This window comes from Hemiscyllium ocellatum, chromosome 11 (genome assembly GCF_020745735.1).
Source record: "Hemiscyllium ocellatum isolate sHemOce1 chromosome 11, sHemOce1.pat.X.cur, whole genome shotgun sequence".
NCBI lineage: Eukaryota > Metazoa > Chordata > Chondrichthyes > Orectolobiformes > Hemiscylliidae > Hemiscyllium > Hemiscyllium ocellatum.
This window is the reverse complement of record NC_083411.1, coordinates 65,771,907-65,798,951: the sequence shown is the minus strand read 5'-3', so window position 1 is coordinate 65,798,951 and position 27,045 is coordinate 65,771,907. Positions and strand designations below refer to the sequence as shown.

Genomic DNA, 27,045 nt, shown 5'->3' with positions numbered 1-27,045 from the left:
TATTTGCATTCACTGGGCTCCATGATGTTTCTGTCCTTATGCTGTTGACTGAATCACCTCGGAGATTTGTTTCAAGAAACATGACATTGAAATAGCCTTTTAATGACATGCCAAGCATTTACTTACTGCCAGTCACAATTTCTGGCACTTAAACTACCTACTGGAAGAATGGAATCACAGCTTGGAAGTCACCCACTCAAACTTACACTTCCTTTTCTGTCTCAGTCCTTGCATTGTTATATTCCAAGTACGATAATCTGACTGGTTCAAGATATAATCAGTTGCTTTCCAATGTTCACTCCAATGTAGATTTCAGATTTAGACAATATTCTTTCATTTCCATCTCCCACTTCCAGGTACTTGCAGCACCAAATATCATTGACATAGAATGGATAAGGACAAGGCTCATCAAGAGTGGCTCTTTCTATTGCCCTGATACAGCAAAATGTGGGTCAGTATTTGCTTTGTAGGTCAATGAGGTATTTCACCTGAAACTCCTAAATCATTTCCAAGATTTCAGAAAGGAGGAGGCATGAAGGAAGAATTCTATTGCATCCCAATCCCTATCATAATTCCTCATCAATTTCGATCCTCTCGTCCATCATAGCTGATGCCCTGACCTTCTTTCCTGTTAATGGCAGGATGATATAGACCTTAAACTGACTCTTTGAATTCATCACAAGCTTTGTTAAAAATTTCCAAGAATTGAATTAAGGACTCAAAAGCAATACACTGATTTTAAATCAATGATGAAAGTGAGGACTGCAGATGCTGCAGATCAGAGCTGAAAATGTGTTGCTGGAAAAGTGCAGCAGGTCAGGCAGCATCCAACGAGCAGGAGAATCGACGATTCGGGCATGAGCCCTTCTTCAGGAATGTCGATTCTCCTGCTCCTTGGATGCTGCCTGACCTGCTGCGCTTTTCCAGCAACACATTTTCAGTTTAAATCAATGATGACAAGCTAACAAAGTACATGTGCTGAGGCACGAATCGATTCAACTAAAAATACTAATGAGACTCAATCATTCATATTGCTGTATTTACCTCAGCATCAGCCAGTCTGGAGAAGTCTGACTGGCTTCCGATGTAGAATTCAATTCCTTTAGAAGCTCCCTCCAGGGTAACCCCTCAGATCAGGAGTATGGTCAGAACCACGTAAGGGAATGTCGCAGTGAAATAAACCACCTGAGCATGGAGAGCACCTTGTTAGATTTTCCTGTATTACTGGTACAACAGAAGAAAATAAAATCTTGAAGCAGTACAAGGCCATGTGGCCCCACCATGCAATAAGATTCTGCCTGATCACCCTGACACTTGCCCTCTCCAGAACCTTTGACTCTCTTGTACATCAACAATTTGTCAAACTCTGCCTTGCATATATTCAATGAACTGACCTCTACTGCTTTCGGAGGAAGAGTATTTGAAAGATTAAAAATTCCACTTCATCTCTACCTCATTTGGAGAACCTTATTTTGTAACTGTGCTCCCTGTTCGAGATTCTCTGAGAAGGTCAAGCTTTCTAAGACCATTCGAAATCTTTGAAGATCATTTCTCGGTCTCCTAAATTCCTGTGAGTACAGGCTCAAACTTATATTTTCAAAAGAATTAATACAAAGGTTCACTGAACTTTCTCCAATACAAATATACCCCCTAACTAAGGAGACCAAAACAGTAGCTGCTGTACCTTTGTAGCAAGTTTTGCCTACTTTTATACATCATTCACCTTGGAATAAAGACAATATTATCCAACCAAATGGCAAATTAAATGGATTCTCATCAATGCATTGAAGGGAACAGATGACAAACTGAAGAGGAATAGTAACATGGAAGATGTACGCAAGGATTGCGTTTTCATCTAGTTCACAGGGTTTGCATGTTGAGACTTTGTTTTGTGATACCTTGTTATAATGTGCTTATTTAAACACTGCTAAACCTATAGACATGAGGATCTCAAATTTGAATTTAGGCAACAAAATATGAAGATTTTTATTACAACAAAATGGTTTCTCGATTTAAAAGAATACTATAAAATGGCCTGTGAATCATACTGCTGAACATACTGCTGATTTGCAGAATTAACTTGCAGTTGAAAGATGAGGACAATAGAGTTTTCATAAGATAAACACTGCTACATTAATTGACCATTTGAACAAACGTTGAACTAATACATGGCATGACAATTTACGTAAATTAGATATCCTTCTTAAAGGAAATACCATTGGATTAGCCTGTCTTCAATCATATCACCATATTACAATTGATTGGACATTTTTTTGTAGTTAAGAGCCCTTTCCCAGAAAATATCATTAGATTAATTCGCTGTAAATCATATGTGATTGGTCTTTCTTGTAATTAAGACTGTACTATTTCTTTAAAAACATGTAAATAATGTGTAATTTTCAAATGTAATTGCGCAACTTTTCCCCAGAACACAGAAGCTTCAATCTCTGTGTTGCTGGATAGAATTGCATCAAGGTACCTTAACTGAATCAACTAATGACCCTTGTTTTTTGAATAGACCGCATTTGTCGATTCCTTTGACCGATCTCGAACCCTTCTTAAGGGGACACACGTCTTCAGACATAATAACAGAAATTACACAATGAAAAGAATCAGTTAAAGGTAATTCTTACACAAGAAGCTCACCTCCTCACTGGGTAGGTACATAAAAGACACAGCAAGTTGTTCCTGACGTCAAGTTGGACCTTATGAGATTTCTCACCTGATTCTGCATTAAATCTCACCTTAGCACAGGCTGCTCATGTCACTAACAGATTCCACCCACAGTAACTGCTACACAGCTGTTACAACATATTCCTTCAACATTAATAACTACTAAAGGCACATTACACTGGAATGTCACATGTTGTGATTCTTCTAACAGCCTTAAAATTACATTTGCTCTTTGGTTTGGAACCTATCCAACAATACAACGGGGATGAAGGTCAGAGCTTTGTTAGTTAACCTCTGTTGTCCTCCAACCTATCACAGAATCTTCCTTTTACTCACCGAACCATATTCCCCATGTCCATTGTCTTAAGAAACCTCTTAAACTGTTATTTATTTCTCTCGGTCAGATGAAAGTCCATGGAAGTGAAAGATTAGCTCGGTTTGTCTTGACAGGTGCTTCACAAGCTGTTGAGCATTACCAGCATTTTATTGTTTTCACCTAATGATTGTTCCTCAGGTCTCAGTCCCATTCTCATGTCCAGACAAATCTCATTTCACTCAAATAAAACCCTGATCCTATCCTTCCCCATCACCGCCACCACACCCCCCTCCCCCCCCATCCCCCCCAACCCCCAATCCTTCCTCAGCCTTCCACAGCAATTGGAAATTCACCCAGAATTCCAGTGTCAGTGAGTGAACCCTTAGAATGAGGGACACATTGCAGGGGTTTGGGGAAGTTGCTGTTCTTTCCCTCAGGAGAACGTTCTTCAGATCTCCCTCAGGCCTGAAGTGTTGATGAATTATGAATCTCCCATTTCCCATAGAGACACTGTTAACATCACCTGGGAGATAAACCAGACACTTCACAAATTATTTATCGTTTCTCGCTTTACTGTTACTTTGTCACGAGTTTTAACTCTATTTATCACCAATCATTTACCTTTCCTGAAGATTTGATTCCTTTTGATAATGCTGCCCCAACTATTAGCCAGGCAAGAAGCAGACAGAGGGCTAAATACCAGATTACCTCCCCAGTCTCATCCATTGAACTGGAACGGCGTAAAACTGCTTTACTACAGAAAATAAGAACAAAAACATGTAGTAAGTTAGGACACTCTTCATTACACACAGATGTTTTTAGACATAGTGCATCAATGTATTTAACAAACAGAGTTGTGTAATATCTAAATTAATTTTTGATTTATAGAAGCTTTGATTCTTGCACTCAGAAATAAATGTGAAGTTTGATATTCTGTATGACATTTTTTTCCTCGTGTGTATTGATATTTTTCAATGTAAAGCTTTGTTCAAACAAGTTGATGAGATTCCCTGCAGCTGAAAATGTGTTGCTGGTTAAAGCACAGCAGGTCAGGCAGCATCCATGGAACAGGATGCTGCCTGACCTGCTGTGCTTTAACCAGCAACACATTTTCTGCTGTGATCTCCAGCATCTGCAGACCTCATTTTTTACTTGGAGATTCCCTGCAGAGCTGTTTCTGACAATGTTTACTGACTGCTTCACAATGCACTGTGAAACCTATCTGGTTTAGTCACTATGTCTTCCAATGAATTCAGCTCCTTCATCTTCCTACACATGGTATCTACCTCCAGACAGTTAATCTAAATCCAGTCCCAGGACTGTGTGTTAAAATAATAACTTATTACAATTAAAAGCAGAGAAATGAACATCAGTCACACATGATTCTAACCATTTCATGTTTAAGAATTCTGGTCATGAATATTATCCTTGAAGAGCAAGAAAACAAAGAAAAGTGTTTTGCTTTATAAATATTGTCAAAGTTACAATGCTTAGAAACCAGAGGAATATTAAATAGTAAAAGTTTCCTTCCCATGATGCCATTTTGTAACAAGTGTGCAATGTAAATAATACCTCAATCAAAATGAAACAGCTTCTCTCTCATTAAACACATATAAACAAACTAACCAACCCAAGAGGAGTTACTGGCCCAGCTGTGTAGGTTATTGGTGCAGCTATCTGCAGCAAGGTACTTACTCCCAGTATTGCTCACTCGGGCCCTGGTGAGGATTGGAGATTTCTGATCCATTTGGACAAGATCCATTGTTTTCCTGCAGCTGTGTTATATTAACGATTTCAAAATATCCATCAGTCAGAGTGAGATTGCAGAGAGTCTCTGGAAAATATGTTTCAGTATTATACATCAATTTTGCATTCCATTTCAATATAACCAGGGTCACTGTTTCACTCTGACTGAATTAGTTAATCCTTTTGATTACATGGGTAAGGTCATGCATAGATCAGAACACAGAGGTACAGTCCGTGCACTCACTCTCAGCACAGTCCTGCTCTGGTGCTCAATCTGCTTAATCTCTTGTTGGATAAAAGTCTGCATAATTAGAAAACCAAATTAAAATGGTACTGTATAAAAAGTTACTTCAAAAGTATTCAGTAGTAGTTATTGTAGAAGACTTTAAGGATTATAATGGGCTGGATTATCCAGGGAAGGAGAGTCTCACATACCTTGCTACACCACTCCTTGTTTTACAAAATGAATGAATGGAGCTCCACAGTTCTGAGCGGTAGATTCAACTCAGGGCTCTCTCAGAAATGGGGAGCCACATTTTCAATCTGACAGTACTTTCACAGCACAGTGTTGAGAGTAACTTGAGGATGATAGGAGAAATTTTGTGGGGAGGGGAGCAGTCTTGTTGGTCGGTTCCAGTAGCAACAACATTGGTGGAGGGGGATGGAGTCCAATGGTAACAGTGAATGGGAGGGTGGGGACAGGTTTCATATCGGCAGAGAACTGGGGGTGATATCACATTTCCAGAGGACGTTGGGGGCAGGGTGTCACAGCTGTGAAACCATGTGCAGGGTTTTCAGAGCAGATTGTTAATTATTGATTGTACTGAAGCTTTCTTAGTGAGGTGGAGGATTTTCATAAAGAAGATCTCCTTCTCTAGCTTTGGTTACACACAAAAAGAATGCATTTATATTTAGTTTGTGATGCATTTAATTTTAAAAGCTTTTCAGCTGATTGGTGACTAAAGCAGGATGCTGTTAAATAAGATAAGAGCACATGACATTTGGGGCACAGTACTGGCATGGATAGAGGATTGGCTGCAGAAGATAGAGAGTGGTGATAAAGGGGCTTTTTTGGGTATTGCAGCCGGTGACTAGTGGAGTTCTGCAGGTATCAGTGTTGGGACCTTCACATTATACATTAACAATCTGGATGAAGGAGCTAAGGGCATTGTTGCTAAGTTTGCAGATGAGACAAGCTAAGTGAAGGGACACGTGGTGATGAGGAAGTGAGGAGATTTTAGAAGGCCTTACAGAGGTTAGGAGAGTGGGCAAAGAAGTGGCAGATGGAATACAATGTGGAAAAGTATGAGGATGTGCACTTTGATAGGAAGAATAGAGACATAGACTATTTTCTAAATGGGAAAGGCTTCAGAAATCTGAAGTACACATGGTCTTGAGAGTCTTGGTTCAGGATTCCCTTAAAGTTAACATGTAAGTTTCATTGGCAGTTATGAAGGTAAATGCAACGTTAGTACTCACTTCAAGAGAGCTAGAATTCAAGAACAGGGATGTACTGCAGAGTCTGTGTAAAGCTTTGGTCAGGCCTCATTTGGAATATTGTGAGCAGTTTTGTGCCCTGTATCTAAGGAAGGATGTGCTGGCATTGGAAGAGATTCAGAGGAGGTTTACAAGAATGATCCTGGGGATGAAGGGCTTATCACATGATGAGCAGTTGAGGACTCTGTGTCTTTCCTTGAGGGTGTATCTCAGTGAAATTTTAAGAATACTGACAGGCCTGGATAGAGTAGATGTGGAGAAGTTGTTTCCATGCATAGGAGAGGCCAGGATCCTAGGGCACAGTCTCAGAGTGGAGGGATAACCCTTTTGAACTGAGGTGAGGAGAAATTTCTTCAGCCAGAGAGTGATGAATCTATGGAACTCATTGCTACAGAGGGCTGTGGAGGCCAAGTCATTGGGTGAATTTAAGGCAGAGATAAAATAGTTCTTAATTGGTAAGGTGATCAAGCATTACAGGGAGAAGGCAGAAGAATGAGTTTGAGAAACATATCAGTGATGATCGAATAGTGGAGCATACCTGATGGGACAATTGGCTTAATTCTGCTCCTATATCTTATGGTCTTATGAACTTATGGACATCCATAATTACTCTGAGCCCAGATGAACCACATTGTTGTATGTACTCTTATCAATTCACTTTCAGAAACTAGCAATGTAAAAATGAAATTTCAAATAACATAAATCTCAAGGATAAGATGAAACAACTGTTTTCAAAAATTACATTGTAATTTTAGCTCAAAAATAACTTCTTCATATCTGAATTATTTTTGGCAAGATGTAACATTCCAAATTCTGAAGTAGAAGATGTAGAAATCGATCGCTACTTGAATGAGTCCTAGCCTATGGAGATAAGGACTTCCATCACTGAATTCTGTGGGTGTATAATGGAAAATCCATGTCTTCTGGGTGTTGATAGATGTCCCTAACTGTATGGTATTAGACAGACAATGATTCTATTCTTTATAAATTAAAAACTAAAAAGATGACTTCGTCACGGATTTTGAAATACTAAATGGAACAAATAACATCAAGAGTCATCGAGTCAGAGAGATGTACAGCACAGGAACAGACCTTTCAGTCCAACTTGTCCATGCTAAAAAACATATCCGAAATTAATCTAGTCCGATTTGCCAACATTTGGCCCGTATCCATCTCAACCCTTCACATTCATATACACATCCAGCTAACTTTTAAATGTTTTAATTGTACCAGCTTCCATCACTTCGTCTGAGGCAGAGAAAAACTGAGTTCTATTCTTCTGGAATATTGGATAATGGAAATGTCCTAAAATTTCGAGAGTTTTTTTTGGAATAAAGATATGAAGCTCTTCAATGCAAAAATACAGGACTGTGGATGATCCCTGACTGCATTGTACACTCTGGGACTGTGGTGATCCCTGACTGTATTGTACAGACTGGGACTGTGGATGATCCCTGACTGTATTGTACAGACTGGGACTGTGGGTGATCCCTGACAGTATTGTACAGACTGGGACTGTGGGTGATCTCTGACAGTATTGTACAGACTGGACTGTAGGTGTATCCCTGACTGTATTGTACAGACTGGGACTGTGGGTGATCCCTGACTGTATTGTACAGACTGGACTGTGGATGATCCCTGACTGTATTGTACACTCTGGGACTGTGGGTGATCCCTGATTGTGCAGACTGACACTGTGGGTGATCTCTGACTGTATTGTACACTCTGGGACTGTGGGTGATTCCTGACTGTATTGTACAGACTGGGACTGTGTGTGATCCCTGACTGTATTGTACAGACTGGGACTGTGGGTGATCCCTGACTTTATTGTACAGGCTGGTATTGTGGGTGATCCTTGACTGTATTGTACAGACTGGACTGTGGGTGATCCCTGACTGTATTGTACAGGCTGTGACTGTGGGTGATCCCTGACTGTATTATACAAGCTGGGACTGTGGGTGATCCCTGACTGTATTGTACAGGCTGGGACTGTGGGTGATCCCTGACTGTATTGTACAGACTGGGACTGTAGGTGTATCCCTGACTGTATTGTACAGACTTGGACTGTGGGTGATCCCTGACTGTATTGTACAGACTGGGACTGTGGGTGATCCCTGACTGTATTGTACAGACTGGGACTGTAGGTGTATCCCTGACTGTATTGTACAGACTTGGACTGTGGGTGATCCCTGACTGTATTGTACAGACTGGGACTGTGGGTGATCCCTGACTGTATTGTACAGACTGGGACTGTGGGTGATCCCTGACTGTATTGTACAGACTGGGACTGTGGGTGATCCCTGACAGTATTGTACAGACTGGCACTGTGGGTGATCCCTGACTGTATTCTACACACTGGGACTGTGGGTGATCCCTGACTGTATTGTACAGACTGGCACTGTGGATGATCCCTGACTGTATTGTACACTCTGGGACTGTGGGTGATCCCTGACAGTATTGTACAGACTGGGACTGTGGGTGACCCCTATCTGTATTGTACAGACTGGGACTGTGGGTGATTTATCACCATATTGTGCAGACTGTAGTTGATGTCCAGGATCACCCACAGCCCCAGTCTGTACAGTATGGTCAGGGGAACACCCACAATCCCAGTTTATTTAAAAGTAGATTTTCTTTCAAAGCTGAAGTATTTTGTCCTCTGTTTCAGAAATTTCAACTTGACTCACATCAAGATTTCACATTAAGTCTTGTCAATTCACACAACATGAACCTTTGATAGTGACATGAGACATCCTGAGTTAAATAGTGTTATTGTGGAAGATGAGATGAAATTAAAGAGATGAGACATTTAAATAATTGCAACAAAAACTCTGTGTGTCTTAGAGTCAGACTGTGTAAGAAATATATGTGAGATGATCGATATTTGGAAAAACTCAGAGAAAGAGAATAAGTTAAGAAAATGATAGCTGCAAAAAACACAGTAATAGACAGAGAAGGGAGTCAGTGTGAGACACAATACAGGGATGGAGAGAGATACAAACAATGAACGCAGTCAGAAAGAACACAACACAGACTTATTGACAAGGTGAAAGTAAACGTGAGACATGTGAAAGACTGTTAAATTCTGATGTTTCACTATTTATTTCTGACTGACTGTCCTGCTATTCCAGTGACTCAGTGCCATGATTCCTGCTGCTGCTTTCTATCCGAGTCTTTCTGCTGTATGGCCACAATGAGGATGGTCACTGAAACTATTGTTCATCTCTCTCCCTCACTCAGACTGACAGAATGAACAATGAACAGTCAGTGTGTACACTTTCCCCAGTAGAAGCTAACACTGTACCTTTGGGGGTCCTGCTGCATGTTTCATCTGCTCCCCACCAACTGAAGCAGTCTGCCCATGGTAGGGGTGATTGGAAGGAAGCAAACAGGTAGTATAGACTGTAGCCAACGATGCAGTTGTACGAAATGTTGGACATTGTAATCAGAAGCATCATAGCAATCCCCACACCTGAAAACAGAAGAAAGAACAGGGGAGTCTGGTTTGTGAATTATTGATTTAAAATAATGTATTTGACATGCATTTGGCTGGTCATTCAACCAAATTGGATTTTCTTTCAGTGAGCACAGGACAGAACAGGGAGACTGCCCTGGCTGACCACACCTTTGGGGAAATATCGGTTTTGTTTAATCGATTATGTTGGCTGCTTCAACATTCAGTGTCCAACAGTAAAGATTTCAAAGGCTTTTTGTATTAAACAGGAAATGTTAATTATGTTATAGTTCTTTGTCTAGATTACAAGAATGATGCTCCTTGTCTTCACCTTTATATGCCCTCTCACTAATTCTTTAGGACACCATTATCATTGTGAGTGGTGATAATCACACATGCCCAGTCTTAGGCCATAAGGTCATAAGATATAGGAGCAGAATTAGGCCATTCATCCCACTGAGTCTGCTCTGCCATTCAGTCATGGCTGATATGTCTTTGAACCTCATTCTCTTGAGTTCTCCCCATAACTCTTGCACCCCTTACCACCAAGAAGCTATCTATCTCTGTCTTGAGTATACTCAATGACTTGGCCTCCACAACCTGCTGCATCAATGAGTTCCACAGAGTCACCACCCTCTGGCTGTGGACATTCCTCTTTATCTCAGTTCTGATGAGTTGTCCCTTCAGCTTGAGGCTGTTCCCTCATGTCCCAGTCTCTCGTACGAGTGGAAACATCTTCTCCAGGTTTACTCTATTCAGACCATTCATTATTCTGTAAATTTCATTATTCTGTAAATGTCATTATTCTGTAAATCCTCCTAGGCTCCTTTGAGTCCTTAACTGTTCCTCATTTGACAATCCCTTCATCCCTGGGATCATTCTTGTAAACCTCCTCTGGACCCCTCCAAGGTCAGAACATCCTCTCTGAGACATGGGGTCCAAACATTTTCATATATTTCAAATGCCGTCTGACCAGAGCCTTATAGAACCTCAGTAGCACATCTCTGCTCTTATATCCTAACCCTCTTGAAATGAATGTTAACGCTGTATTTGCCTTCCTACCTGCCAACTGAACCTGCATGTTAACTTTAAGGGAATCCTAAACTCCTACCCTTTATGTTTCGGTTTTCCAAAGCCTTTCCCCAATTTGAAAATAGTCTTTGTTTCTATTCTTCTTACCAAATTGCATAACTCTCACAATTTCCCATCCTGTATTCCATCTGCCATTTCTTTGCCCACTCTCACTACTGTAAGTACTTCTGCAGCGTTCCCACTTCCTCAGCCCTTCCTGTCCCTCTACCAATCTTTGCGACAACTGCAAACGTAGCAACGATGCCCCCAGTCCCTTTGTCCAGATTGTTAATGTATAATGTTGTGGTCCCAACAGTCCTTGTGGAACTGGTGGATTTATCCCTAATCTCTGCCCTCTGCCAGTCAGCCAATCCTCTATCCATGTCTGGATGGGTTACTGTTTGGAGAGTCAGTGTAGACTTGTTGGGCCAAAGGGCCTATTTCCACACTAATCTAACCATGTCAGGACCTTGCCCCTAACACCCACCGGCTCTTATCCCATTTAGCAGCTTCATACATGGCTCCTGATTTTAGGCCTTCTGGAAATTCAAATAGATCACATCCATTGGTTCTCCTTCGTCTAACCTGCTCATTACCACCTTAAAGAATTCTAACAAACTTGTCAGACATGACCTACCCTCGATGAAGCTGTGCTAACTCAGCCCTACTTTACCATGCACTTCCAAACCCTCCACAATCTCATCCTTAATAATGGACTGTAAAATCTTATAAATGATCAAGGTCAGACTAACCGGCTGATAGTTTCCTCCCTTCTGCCTCCATACCTTCCGAAACAGGGATGTTACATTAACCATTTTCCAGTTGTCTGGCAACTTCCTTGACTCCAGTGATTCCTGAATGTTCACCAACAATGCCTGTACAATCTCCTCAGCTATCACCTTCAGGATTCTGGGGTGTAGTCCATCTGACCCAGCTGAATTACTCACCTACAGACCTTGCAGCTTCCCCAGCACCTTCCCCACAGGAATGGCCCCTACACTCACCTCTGCCTCCTGACTCTTGACATCCTGGCACACTAATGGTGCCTCCCACCAGTGAAGACTGATGCAAAGTCCCTATTCACTTTCTTCACCATTTCTTTGTTCCCCATTACTACTTCCCCAGCCTCATTTTCTAATGGTCCAATGTCCACTCTCACCTCTTTCTGACCTTTTATGCATCTAAAGCAACTCTTGCAATCTTCTTTTATATTACAATCTGCTTATCGTCAGATTTCATCTTCTTCCCCCTTATTGCTTTTGTAAGTATCCTCTGCTAGTTTTTAACTGCCTCCAAATTTCCAGACTTCCCACTAATTTTCACCACATTGGATGCTTTTCCTTTTGATTTGATGCTATTCCTGACTTCCCTTGTCTGCCGTGGTTGCCTCATCCTCCCTTTACTATGTTTCTTCTTCCTTGGGATGAATTTCTGTTTTGCCCCTCAAACTACCTCCAGAAACTCCTGCTATTGCTGCTCTACCGTCCTCCCTGTTATGGTCCCCTTCCAATCAACTCAGGTCAGCCCCTCCCTCATGGCTTTCTGGTTGCATTGACTCAATTGTAAAGATCTTACACCAGATTCCTGCTCTTCCATTTCAAACTGAAGGGTGAATTTTATCATATTATGGCCACTGCCCCCGATGGATCATTCACCTTAAGCTCCTTAATCGAGTTTACCTCATTACACAGCACCAAATCCAGAATTGCCTGTCCCCTGGAGGGCTCTATCACAAGTTGCTCCAACAAATCACCTCGTAGACATTCTGCAAATCCCTTTTTTATTGGATCCCCTACCAACCTGATTTTCCTCGTCCAGTTGTATATTGAAGACTCCCATGATTACTGCAATTGTGCATCATTTTTTACATGCCTTTTCTACCTCCTGATTTATTTTCTGACCCATATCCTGACTGCTGCTGGGAGGCCTGGACATAACTCTCATCAGGGTCATTTTTGCTCTGCAAACCCTCAATTTTCCAAGATGGCGACAGTGTAGCAGGGCTGCATGCAGACTCTTATCTAGAGCTCATCCACTTCCAGCTACGTTTTAAAAATCTTTTAATTTCTGCTCTCTCTTGATTTTTTTTCTTTTCATTTCTTGTTTCTTTGGTGGGTTGGTCAGAGGCAACAAGAGCAGGCTTTACACGGAGTGGTGACAGCCTTCCGGTAATTGGAGGTGGCAGTGATGGTAGCAAGGACATTCCCCTGCTCCTCCAGCAATCGGAGACGGAGGTGATGGACTCTTTAAGGTGCCAGTGCTGGCATATTGGAGGACGGTGGCTGGAGTGGGAATCTTGGCACACCAGCAGACTGGCCTGTCAGTGGAATGAGGCACTCCGGCTCGCAGTAGGCCCAGAGCGGGGACACCTGGTGTCACCAAGGCATCAGCGGAGCAGGAGACTCCTGGCTGGAATCACGGGAGGCCCGGAGTGGGAACTCTTGGTTGTGGGGCCCAACAGTCTACCCAGTATTGGAGGCAGCATTGAAATGGGCCCAGCAGTGATGAGATGGTGCCTGAAGAATGGTGACTCCTATAACAGCGGGTCCAGTGCAGACAGCTGCAAGTCAGTGGAGATGGGCGAGTGACACAGTTGTGGCATCTCTCTCCAGTCTCTCTTTGCAAAGGCATATTCCAGCAGGAGATGTGAGACAGTCTCAAACTCCCCCTCCTTAATCCGATTTGTAGGCAGCATGCAGTGGCGCAGACAATCCAGGCGTACGTGAAGAATCTCACAGGTACTGCCCTTTTCACCATGAGCCAAGTGATGTCATGGTGCTTGTTGGAAAATTCTGGCGATGAGGCATTCTGCGAAATGACTTTGACAGTCTGCTGACTAACCTGTCCTTTTCCAACAGGGTCTTGAGGATGCTACATACTGACCTCTTCCTAATAGACCTGTGATGAAAAGTGTTTTGAAATTCTTCACAAAGGAAAAGCGATATGGAACAGTCAAATTCCTTGGAGCAGTCTGCAGCAACAAGACCAGTCCCATCCTTCTCAACACCAGGGACAAGTAGAACCTCAGTACATAGTCAGATTTAGTGTTTGTGTACTGAGGAGCTACACACAGCTTGATGCAGCCACACACAAAGAAGGACAGGTCATACACAAGAGAAACCAACACTTGTCACAGATGTGGTCACATTGAACCTCATATCATCCGTCATCATTTCCGCCACCTCCAAACGGACCCCACCACCAGGGATATATTTCCCTCCCCTCCCCTATCAGCGTTCCGAAAAGACCACTCCCTCCGTGACTCCCTCGTCAGGTCCACAACCCCCCACCAACCCAACCTCCACTCCCAGTACTTTCCCCTGCAACTGCAAGAAATGCAAAACTTGCACCTACACCTCCCCCCTTACTTCCCTTCAAGGCCCCAAGGGATCCTTCCATATCTGCCACAAATTCACCTGCACCTCCACACACATCATTTGCTGCATCCGCTGCACCCGATGTGGCCTCCTCTATATTGGGGAGACAGGCCGCCTACTTGCGGAACATTTCAGAGAACACCTCTGGGACACCCGGACCAACCAATCCAACCACCCCGTGGCTCAACACTTCAACTCCCCCTCCCACTCCGCCAAGGACTTGCAGGTCCTTGGACTCCTCCATCACCAGACCATAGCAACACGATGGCTGGAGGAAGAGTGCCTCATCTTCTGCCTAGGGACCCTCCAACCATAAGGGATGAACTCAGATTTCTCCAGTTTCCTCATTTCCCCTCCCCCACCTTGTCTCAGTCCCAACCCTCGAACTCAGCACCACCTTCCTAACCTGCAATCTTCTTCCTGACCTCTCCGCCACAAACCCCACTCCAACCTATCACCCTCACCTTAACCTCCTTCCATCTATCGCACTTCCAACACCCCTCCCCCAAGTCCCTCCTCCCTACCTTTTATCTTAGCCTGCTTGGCACACTCTTCTCATTCCTGAAGAAGGGCTCATGCCCGAAACGTCGATTCTCCTGCTCCTTGGATGCAGCCTGACCTGCTGCGCTTTTCCAGCAACACATTTTCAGCTCCTCAGTAGGGTCCATCAACTCCAATTTCATGCAGTTACAAGATATTGTCTAGCCCTACATCTCGATTTTATTTAAAAAGTTCTTAATTTGTTTTTTTCAAAAAATTCCAACTGATCTTTTAATTTGTAACCTTAAATATTTCCCTTATTTACCTGCAACCTGAAAGTAGCCAATAATAGTCATGTTAGTAGCTATTATCAACCAATGAACTTATGCCTTACCAGTGATGTCACTCTGCTGTGTTAGGTCCCGAATCCTGGGTTTCAATTCATCATTTTTTTAAAAAAACCTGACAAACTATGAGCCAAAAACCAATAGACAGCATGTACCACATCTAATAACGTGTATGGTAGATCAGAGTGCAACATTCCTTCACAAGCTTGGCTTTAACCTTTGTCAGATAAGGGAGGTTTATTATTATTTATTAAATCAACACTATTACTTTTCCGAATTTGCTGCGACTGTATCGATAAAATAAACATTCACCTTGTAACATAGGCACAGCCCTCCACACTGCAACAGGCCCAAGGCTGGCAAACTGACCAAAGGAACACTCCAAGAAAAACAATGGTATCCCAACAAGGGCCAGCATGACAGAATAGGGAATAAGGAATGCACCTGGAAAATAGCGGAAAGGATTTCAATTTTCAAGTGAAACTCCATGCTTACACTATGTGGGTGGATTAAAATTTACCCTGAAATCTCTACGAATGTCCAAATTCCCGTTTTGTGAATTTCACTCTCTAACACAATCAGATATCTTTTCAGGTCACTTTACACAGCCATGTTGTGACATTTCTTATACATTTGCGCTTGGTTTCCATCAATCCAATGGTGTGGGTTGTGAAGAGTCCTGATTTGAGCAGTTTTGATGATAATGTACAAACCTGAACACAGGGCCTGACTGAGGAGCCTGCTCTTCTGAGGATTTCACACATTGTGCAGTAAATATATCTGAGGTGGATGGCTCGCATTCTAAACAATATCAGTTGAAAATACATTGCAAATTAATAAATGAACCATTTACTTTGGTTTATAAATAGCATATATTTGATGCATCACATTGCTAATTTTAAACTATTACCTTGACATATCTCTCTCTTCATAAGGAAATAGTAGTCAAACTTGTTAGCTGTGGGATTGAATTTACCAGTTCACATTGAAATTGTTTAACTCTGCATTATTTACTATATCATTTTTAGTGCAATAAACATTTGTTATTTACTGAACTACAATTTTCAGGATAAGTCAACAAATCGATCCATTTAGTTCTGCCTTTCTTACTCTCCGATATTTTTAATTTCTCTACCATACCTCCTCCATTTTTGTAAGCCAGGTAAGGAAATCTCCAAACATTCCCAAAACCCACTGCATTACCAATCATTGAGAGCAGGTAATCAGTCTTCGAAGACCAGTTACCCCGTTCCACATTCTCATCACCCACAGCACCATGTTCATTGGCGGTATCCTGGGAGAAAGAATTGAAATGGCAAGCTCAGACATTAATCTTTCTCAGACTAGATCTCAAGTGAAATGTATAGTCACCACTCCCACAACTATCGGAAAATGGTGCAGTTCTCTATTTAGCAGCAATGTCTGTCAGGTTAGAAACAGCCAGATGTCCACAGAGAGTCTACAATTCACAATGACCAAAATCTACAAATCAACAGTATCTCAAATTGTCTTACATGGATTTTTACTGTTTTGTTTTGTTGAAATACTCACCGTATCCTGTGGAGGGTTTGGCCGATTGTCATTCAGTAAGAACCGAAATAAATGCCTTCGGTCCATTTTCAGACATCAATGAACTATTCTTCCACTTGCACAAGAATTGGAAGTAAAATGAGGACACTCCTTTTGGCCAAAAGTCCTTCAACTTCTCATGAATGGATTATTCTTGTTGAGTCAGAAGTCAGCCTCTTACTGTGTTTCATAACAGGTGTAACTCTACTTAGCTAATCATTCAATTTCCACACGAAACATTTCTATTGAGTTAAATGATTTGTTTTCAGAACAGTTACGATCAAAGGGCATTCATTCCCTGTCCTCAGGGTTTGGGCAAAGCGCTGGTTTTAAAAGGAATAGCTTCCAAGTGAATCCAAACCAAGTTGAACTTCAGCCAAAGTAAAGCTATCTAAGATTTCTTCTTAAAATGAACGGGTCTTCTCCCATATTAGAAATATAATTGTCATCCCCTGCTACCCGAGTTCATTTTACGTAATGAAATTTTAATTAGTTTTGAATGTGTGGCTGCAGTTTTGTAATCCCTATATAAGATGAAATGTACATGGATTTGGGAAAAACATGATTGCTTGTCCATTGATCTGGCAGTCTCACCTCTCACCAAATGTTTAAAGTTAGAAGATTATAAGAGAGAAGTAAATCTGTATTGCTTTCTTAGCATTCCATCATGAAATGTTATCGCCTAAATTATAACTATGCTTACTAAAGTGAGGTGTAATAGTTCTATAGTTGGAAAAGTTAAGTAACTATTAAATAGTATGGTTCCTACACTGTTGCCTCTGACTATCAGCAAGTCACCAATTGAAAGAGCAGCACATTAATATTCAAAAGTCTTCATCTGTATTGGAGTAGGTTATTGATAGGGTAAAGCAATATTCTGAATTGTATGATTAGATAGGGCTCTCTCAGTGTGAGATCCAGAGCTAATTACTGAAAAACTTCCATTGCTTTCAAATGTTATTTACTGGTCAGCTTAGCCATCTGGCTGGATCATTAGAAGCTTTGCTAGGTGCATGATCTTTTGGCTGAATCACAAACACCAGTGGGTTTGGAAGAGTGATGATTGCATATAAAAATACAACAAAAAGTGTATTCTCTTGTGCAAAATGCAATGTGTCACCACATTCAGCGTCATCTTGAAAGACTGAGTTTAATGCAAAATTTTACTGCTTTTGAGTTCATCTTTCCCTCTTCTTCTTAATACCCTCCGCTCCTCCTCCATTCACTGCTTAACATCAGCCAGGGTCTTTGTAACGGGCTCCAGGGTCTTGTCATTGGGCTCTGAGTTCTTAATTATGGACCCACCCCTGCCATTGCCACGTCTCCCACAAGCCTCTATGTCTGAGCTGGAGCCATGGGCCTGATCTCCGACCTACTGCTCTCCCTGCGAAGCTGCCACCAGTCATCGGGATCCTGGCTCAGGCCTCATCTGTGACCTCAGTGCTAGAGCCAGAGCCAGCCAAGGATCTGGGACTGCATGGGGCCCTGCCCCAACCGACTCCCATGCAGAAACAAAAAAAACACAGGAAGACCGATCACCATGGCAGCTGCAACCGCCATCAATCACCCGAAGGAGCTGTTCTCTCTTGCTGCTGCTGCTCCCTGTCTTTTGCACTGGTCCTCTGGCCCCTACACCCTCCTCTGTCTCTGACAAAAGTATAAAGGCCCATTTTCCTACAACTTTCAACTCTGAAGAAGCCTTGTACTGGACTCAACTAATTAACTCTGTTTATCTCTCTATTGATTCTGCCAGACCTTCTGTGTTCTGCAGCATTGTTTGTGTTTGTTTTAAGATATTATTCCTGCTTACTGGAGTAACTGACTCCCTGATCAATGTGGTGACACCAGCTCTTTTACACCCTCACCCATCTCCCCTATCTCACCTGAAGATTCTATAACCCAGAATATTGTGCTGACAATCATGTTCTTTCCTCAACCACAACCATCTCTGTGATAGCAATGATATTAGATCCTCATACATTAATAAACACGCACAACTCCTCTGCCTTACTCACAAGACTCCTTGCATTAAAAAATACCATCCATCTTTGCCACACTCCATTCTGCACTAACTTGAATATATTTGCACGAATTTCTGCATTGCAATGGTGGGTTCTTCAATACTTTTCAGTACATTAACCTTTACTGAACCTCCATTTAGTATCCCAGACCCCTGCAAAAATTAGTTTTAAATCCCACCATCACATTCAGCAATACCTTCAGAAAACCAGAACACTTGTACGTCCCACCTTCTCCAGAAATAAATGTGGTCATCCAACACTAATCTGTTCCGGATCGCAATGCACTCTGGAGCTTTCCTGACTTCTTGCCAGCCTCTTTCTGATTGGTCATAGAGTCATAGACTCATACAGCATGGAAACACTTTGGTTTAACCTGTCCATGCTGAACATAATCCCAAACTAAGTTAGTCTCACCTGCCTGGTCTTGGCTCATATCCCTCCAAACCTTTCCTATTCACGTATCCATCAAAATATCTTTTAAACGCTGTAATTGTACCCACATCCATCATTTCTCAGTAAGTCCACACACAAACTACTCTTGGTGTAAAAAAATTGCCTCATATCTTGTTCAAATCTCTCTCTTCTCACTGCTCACCCTAAAAATTGCCCGAAACATTGACTCTCCTGCTCCTTGAATGCTGCCTGACCTGATGCGCTTTTCCAGCAACACATTTTCAGCTCTGATCTCCAGCATCTGCAGTCCTCACTTTCTCCTTAAAAATGTCCCCCTAGTCTTGAAATTCCCCATTTTATGGAAAAGACAACTACCATCAACTCTATCTATACCTCTCATTATTTTATAAACCTCTATCAGGTCACCTCTCAACCTCCTACGCTCCAGTGAAAAAACGTTTCAGCCTTTCTTTATAACTCAAACCTTCCATACCTGGCCACATCCTGGTAAATCCCTTCTGACCCCTCTCCTGCTTAATAATACCCTTCTCCTCTCTGACTGCATTTTCTTAAACCGTGATGGGGGTCAGGGATGGGAGCAACAATGAGAAAAGAGAAAAGGTTGAGAACTGATACAGAAGATAAAGGGAGAAAGTTCAATAAACAAGGCAGGCAAGAGCATGGCGGGCTATGAGGAAAAATAATGAATTAAACACATTTATTTCAACGCAAGAGGACTGACAGGTAAGGCAGATGTACGTAGGGTATGGATAGGAACATGGGACTGGGATATCATACCCTTTGCAGAAATTTGGCTGAGGGAGGATGATAATTGGCAGCTTAGTGCTTGGCATGTTGATGCTATCAGAAGGATGAAAAGGTGCACAAGAGAGGTGAGGGAATGATGTTTTTGATTAGGGAATTCAACTTGTACTTAGACAGAATATTCCTGGGTGATTGTCTAGCTATATGGATGAACTAAAAATAAGAAAGGGGTGATCACTTTGATTGGATTGGATTATAAGCCCCCAACAATTGTCACAGTAATGGTCTGGTACAAGTTAGTTTGCCCTTGAGTTTTTTTTAGAGAGGGGATAATTGGCCAGGCTCCATCGTGCCTGAACTTTGAATGGTTCACTGGGGCCTTGTTGTTTCCCCAAACAAATACTGCTTCAGATCAAAAGCTTGAAAGACCTTTTGAAAACTTGGTCTTGTCAAGGGGACGTGGCCAGCTCTCTAGCTCTTCAGTTCAGTACGGGAGGGAGTAGAGTCATTGGGGAAACTGGAAGCCTTCTCTCTGTCCTTCTGCCCTTCTGATTTTGAACTGTATGCTGCCTGTGCCATTGTTTGCTGTTTGTGCTTAGGGATCTGTGTACTGGGATTGTTGCAAGAATTTTCAGAACAGCATCCTTAGGTAGGGTTTGGATAGGATAAGTTATCGGGTATTCTGTTTTCTGTTCCTTGTAGTTCATTTTATAATTTTGCAAATAAATTTTGTTTGTTTAAAACCTGGCAGTTGACCAAGCTGATGTACTCCAGGAATATCCACTGTACACCTCATTAAACAAATAGCAAAGTTACAGTCAGACCTAGTCCATGACAGACTGGGGGCTTTTTGCTGGATTTAAACAGCGAGTGGTAGTTGCTAGTGTCTTTTATTTCGGGTGTTGATTTGGTTGGTTTAAACCGTGTTCAGATGGCAATGGCTCTTTCAATCACCAAGGAGTTCCTGGAGGTGGAAGAAGTGACCTCGGGGGTTTTGCAAAAGGCAGATAAGACCAAACTGCAGGAATTAATAGACAAGCTAGGGTTGAATTTACCTCCTAATGTGAGGAAAGATGAGATGAATTCAGCAGTAGCTCAGTATTCAAATTTGCTGGAAACACTATCAGGATCTGTAGAGATGGCAAGAATTCGATTGTAAATGAAGCAGCTTGAGTTAGAGGGGAGAGATAAGGAAAGGGCAGCAGAAATGAAACAGTTTGAATTACAATTAAAATCAGAAGAGAGAGAAAAAGCAAACACATTAAGGGCTTTAGCCACAGAGAAAGAAAGATAATGAAGAACTCTAGCAGAAGAGAAAGAAAAAGCAAAGAGATTGAACTTTAGAAATTGACACTTAAAAAGGGAAGTCAGCACAAAAGGATGGAGATGCAGGCTGAAGGTAGGTTTAGTGAGGAAGAGAGTGAGGATGAGCAAGCCCCTGGTAGTCAGAAGCCTAGTGAGAAACTGTTTAAGTATGTTCAAACAAGGCCTAAATTTAATGAGAAGAATGTGGAAGCCCTTGTCATTTCATTTGAAAAAGAATCTAAACAAATGCAATGGCCAGTCAGTGTGTGGGTTTTGTTGATCCAAACCAAACTTGTGGGTTGAGCTAGTGAGGAATTCACATCGCTATCAGAGCAGGTATCTGGGGAGTATGAGTAGGGAAAAGAATCAATCTTAAGTGCATATGAATTGGTACCAGAAAGCCTATAGACGTTTAAAGAATCTAAGGAGGGACCCTGGTCAAACTTATATTGAGTTTGAAAGAATTAAACAAAGTAATTTTGGTAGGTGGATAAGAGCTTTAAAAATAGAACAAACTTACAATACCCTTAGAGAGACAATTATTTTGGAGGAGTTTAAAAATTCACTGCCTGACATAGTGCACATTCATTTGGCAGAGCAGAGAGTTAAAAATGGCAAGCTTAGCAATTGAAGTGGCTGATGATTATGAGTTGGTCCATAAATCACGGTCTGACTTCCTGCATCAATTTCAATCCATGAGGGATAGAAGCTGGGGAAAAGAGAAATCCTCCCGTGGAAAGGGTGAGATAGATCTCAGTGAAGATCATAAGGAGACCTTATCACAGCGTAAAAAGGAAACCCCAGAAGGGGACGAAGAAGGTAAAAGCTCCAGTGTTTTTATTGCAATAAAGTAGATCACATGAAATCACAGTGTTGGTGGGCTAGGAAAAGCACAGGAAAGCCAGGCGTGGGAAAGCAGGATAACCCTGGAAGTGTTGTTGGAGTGGTAACAGTGGGAGCTAGAAAGCTGCATCAGAGTGCACAAGCTGATCAGAGGTTGGTTAAGGAAGAAATGCCAGATCTGCTTTAAAAATATACCTGAAAAGGTAAAGTTTATTCATGTTAGAGTAGCAAGTAAAGAGGTTATAATATTAAGGGACACAGGATTCTCTCAGTCTGTGATGCTGAAGGATGTGGAGGAATATACTCCTGAAGGACTATTGCCAGAAAAGTTACTGGTAACAAGAGTTCATGGTGAGACAAAAAGTGCTCAATTATGCAAAATGATGCTAGAGTGACTAGAAAAGAGTGGAGAATGTGTATAGGAGTACTGGACAAAGTATCGGTTCCAGGAAAACAATTTGTCCTTGTGAATGATACAGCTGATTCACTGGTAGGTGTGCTGCCTACTGTAGTTGAAAGACCTGTGGATACTCAAGCAACTAAAGCACTGCAAGAATCTTACTTGGGAATCTTCCCTGTTTGTGTAGTAATGAGGTCACAGAGTCACCAGTTGAAGGAGGAGAGATCAAAGGGTACAGATAAGGAATCTGAAGTGGCATTAGCAGAGACTGTATTCAATCAGTTAGTTAAGATAAAACAGGAATAAATAAATAATCATGCAAATATCTTTACCTGTGCAAAACTCATTGAGGTTCAGCAGAAAGATGAAAACTTAAAGCAATTGTATCAAAAGGCATATACAGAGAAGGAGTCTGAATTTATCCCTGTGTGCTATTACCTGAAAAATGATGTCTTAATTAGGAAAAAGAGACCATCACATATTCAAGCAGATGAGAAATGGGCAGAGATTCATCAAATTGTATTGCCAGTGGGGTATAGAAAGGAAATGTTACAGGTGGCACATGAATCACCACTTGGAGGCCATTTAGAAGTGAGGAAAACACAAGCTAAAATACAAAGACATTTTTACTGGACTGCACAAGAATGTAGTTGAATTTTTCCAGCTATGTCATGCATGTCAAGTGATTGGAAAACCACCGATGGTAATAAAACCTGTAACTTTAATACCTATTCCAGATTTTGAGGAACTTTTTACCAGAGTCTTAATTGATTGAGTAGGTCCCCTACCACAAACAAAAAGTGGGAACCAGTATTTGTTAACAATAATGTATACATCGACAAAATTTCAAGAGGCTGTTCCATTACACAATATCACAGCTAAAAGGATTGTAGAGGAATTACTCAAAGTTTTCACTAGATACAGACTACCAACAGAGATACAGTCAAATCAAGGGTCAAACTTCACATCCAAACTATTTAAGGAAGTTATGGACAGTTTAGACATAAAACAATTCAAATCTACTGCGTACCATCCAGAATCGCAGGGAGCGTTAGAAAGATGGCATTGAACACTAAAGACCATGTTGAGGGCTTATAGTCAGGATTATCCAGATGATTGGAATAAGGGAATTTGGTTGTTCTTTTTATGATCAGAGATATACCAAATGAATCCACCTAATTCAGTCTATTTGAATTAGTTTTTGGACATGAAGTGAGAGGACCACTAAAATTGATTAAGGAGAAATTAATATGTCAGAATTCAGAGACCACCCATTTGGACTATGTGTCAAATTTTAGAGAATGATTTATTTGAGCTAGGGAGTTGACTCGACAGCATTTAAAAGTACCACAGCTCAGCAGGTGGAATAAGAAATCAAAATATCGCTATTTTGCTATCAGGGATAAGGTATTAGTGGTACTTCCAGTAATAGGTGAACCTTTAAAAGCAGGATTTAGTGGATCTTATAAAATCGAAAGGACATTGAGTGAGGTAAACTACTTGATATGGACCCCAGACTGGAAGAAATCTCACAGAGTGTGTCTTGTGGGATACTCAAAAGATATTTTGACAGGGAAGGAAAGCAAGAGAAGGTGTTAATGATTACAGCACAGAAGGAAGAGCCAAGTTCAGAGGCTTCTGAATTGGACATTCCTCAAATTAAATGGGACAATGAGGAAGTTGTCAAAAATTGGGATAAATGATTGGGTTATCTTCCTGAGAAAAATTGAAATTACCTGAAAGAGCATTACTATCACATGGGGAGATATGAGGAAATAACCTGGGAAGTATTAGCCTAATGGTGCATGATGCAGAGATAGGAGAGGCTATTCCGATTAAGCAACAAGTCCCCAGATGTAAATAAGGAGGACATCACAGTGTCGGCAAGGCTGTGTTTGTCCTGTCTGGTGCTTAGGTTGATGTCGGATGTTTTGTTTGCTCTCAAAATAGGTAAGAATCAATTATGTCCTTTCGTGAAGGACATTAGTAAACCAAATGCATTTCAATGACAATCACCAGTGGTTACATATTCACTATTAGACCAGCTTTTTAATTTCTCATTTTATTGAATTTATATGTTTCCAAATGCCCTGCTTAGATTTAAACTCTTGACCCACATGGTTAACCTAATGTTCTGGATTACTAATCCAGTGACAATATCACTACATTACTCCCTCTCTCTCTCTCTCAATGTCACTGGGCACATCCAAATATTGCAAATACATGTTACATGTGAAATGAACATTAGCATCTTTAGTTTTCTGGTATTGGCATGGACTGTCCCATTTTTAAACAAGTAAGTTCAAACAACTTTCTGCTTTGCCTGAGCTCCCACTTGGAGTAAATTCATTTTGTCCCGTTCCCTTCAGAACGATTGCAGCACTCAAACCTGTCCATGCAAAATAGCCGCACTTGACCTGGAGTGTTCTGAAAGATATGCTGCATTAGAAATGTTTAATATGGAAATTGACCAATAAACAGGAGAAATATTCGGGGATCTTCATCAAGAACTAGCTGAGAACTTTCGAGCCACACCCCTTTCAGACAGTCTAAGGGACTGGCTTCTGATTGTGGAAGAGTCACCATCAATGGAGAAGCTGCATCAGCCTTAATTCCAGTCACAAACATTAGGGAGCTTTAGACAAAGGTGCCCTCCTTGAGGCTTCCATCCAATACCTGAGCAAGTGGAAGAATCATTCTTCCTTCTCCAAAAATGAAACAAAGTCAATAGATTATATTTAGGATCTAACAGAATGACCACCAAACACATCCTCCAAAGGACAGGGTGAGTATTTTCTCAAAACTTGACATTCAAGCCACGTAAAACTCTGAGAGATAACTATGAGTTTTGAGATTTTCATTGTTGTGAACTGCAAAGTCTCTCTTCAGAGTCTGAGTGTGTTTCCATCAAACTGCTGCTAAGCAGAAAACACCAGTGTACAGTCGGGGAAAGATAGGGTTCTTGATTAGTAAAGGGATCATCGGTTACCAGGTGAAAGTAGAAGAATAGGATTGAGAAACATAACAGCCATGATGGAATGGCAGAGCAGACCTGATGGGTTGAATGGCCTATTTCTGCTCAGTTATCGAATATTCTTATAGAGAATTGCACTTTTATCATGAGTTTTAGCCTGTGAAATGCTCATTTCTGAACTGACCATTTCCTTTCTTTCCCTCAGATTATTACTGATGAAAGTGTGGCTGAAGGTGATGAGAATGTGGAGTGAGGCAACTGGTCCTCAGAGACTGATTGCCTGCTCTTAGTGATTGGTTACGCTGTGGGTCTGAGCAATGTCTGGAGATTCCCATACCTGGTTTACAGAAACGGAGGAGGAACTGTAATGGATCCTAAATGCATCTGGAGAAAAGTAAAATTTAGTGAATTCTTTCATTTCTTTAGAAAGAACATTCAAGTCAACAAGAAAAGGGAAATGTTTCATTTCATTCAGAATTTGGTTATGATGAATTCAATCCCGTGGGTTTTTAGCTGTATAGTGTTTTGGAGTTTGGGTTCGAATCAGGGGAAACAACAAGATTCATCTAATAGATGGCTTTCAAAATGAAACATCTGAGCCCTGGCAGTTGTGTAGAACTGTTAATCTATGAATTTTGAATATCCTTTAATGTGTTATTGTTTGAAATGCTTGCAATATCTACGTCAGGTATATTTACAGCACCGTATCTGAAATCCTCAGTTACTGGCCATCTCAGTCAGCCTCTGGAACTCAGAGTTACATTATAACTTGCTTATTTCAAGTGCTCTTCAAACCCCCAGAACCCTAGGTCAATGAAGGCTGTGTTCTAACAGCATGAGGCCTTGAGATCAGGATGTCATGAAAAATGATGTTCATATGAAGAACGAATGCATAAAAGTGTTGTAACACAATTTTGGAAGGAAGCAAAAATATTCTAATTCCAGGAGAAAGAAAACATGAGAATATTTTTGTAATTAACTCTAACTTTAGCAGCTGCATCAAAGACTCATCATCTCCTGTATATTAACATACATTTGTACCCCAAAATCAGACAGCAATCATAGGTAATGAATTGGGAATGAGCACCTTGAATTGCTGTATCGGGAGAGATGGAATGATAGATTCAGAGATGAAAGGACACATGGATCAATGGATTGATAGACTGGCAGATACATCAATGGATATTTGGCATAACCATGAGCTGCCAGTCTCTGGTTAGTCAATAACATGCAACAATTGACCTGTGCTCACTGGATAGCTGACCCATTCTCTCTCTGTGAACATCTAATACCTATGCCCACAATCCACTGACTCACTAAACCCCCTTTCCCATCTGTCACATTTCCCTCAACCAACAACCTGCTGTGTTACCCCCTTAGTCTGCTGAGAACCACCCGCTCACTACTCAGTTGCATCACAACTCCCTCATCTAACTAACACCCTAGTCCCTTACCAACTCGCTTACCAATATCTCCTCACTAATTACTTTATTTATTTACCTTCCCGCAGGACTGAAGTACAACAGGTATTTCTCTAAAATAGGGCCAAGATTTTCTGTGACAATCCACTCCAATGCCAAATGTGAGATTTTCCAGACTGATGTATTGGAAGCTGAGCCAGTGAAGTCCTGAGATATATAGTGACAATCTTAGATCTTGGTCAACACAAGAAATCTGAACCCAGGTCAGACTTTCAAAGAGGCATAATTTCAATAGAACCTACCTAGTGGAAAGGAGGAGATTCAGCTTGAACAGATGATTGTCTCTTCCATTAAAATCCTTTCCTATATTTTCCAGGTGCATTCCTTATTCCC

At 41.4% G+C, this 27,045-nt stretch overlaps 1 pseudogene; it reads right to left on the bottom strand.

Annotated features, from left to right (window-relative positions):
• Positions 1–9,690, bottom strand: part of LOC132820046 (sodium- and chloride-dependent neutral and basic amino acid transporter B(0+)-like) — a 188,983-nt pseudogene extending 179,293 nt beyond the window's left edge.
• Positions 9,691–27,045: the final 17,355 nt, after the last annotated feature.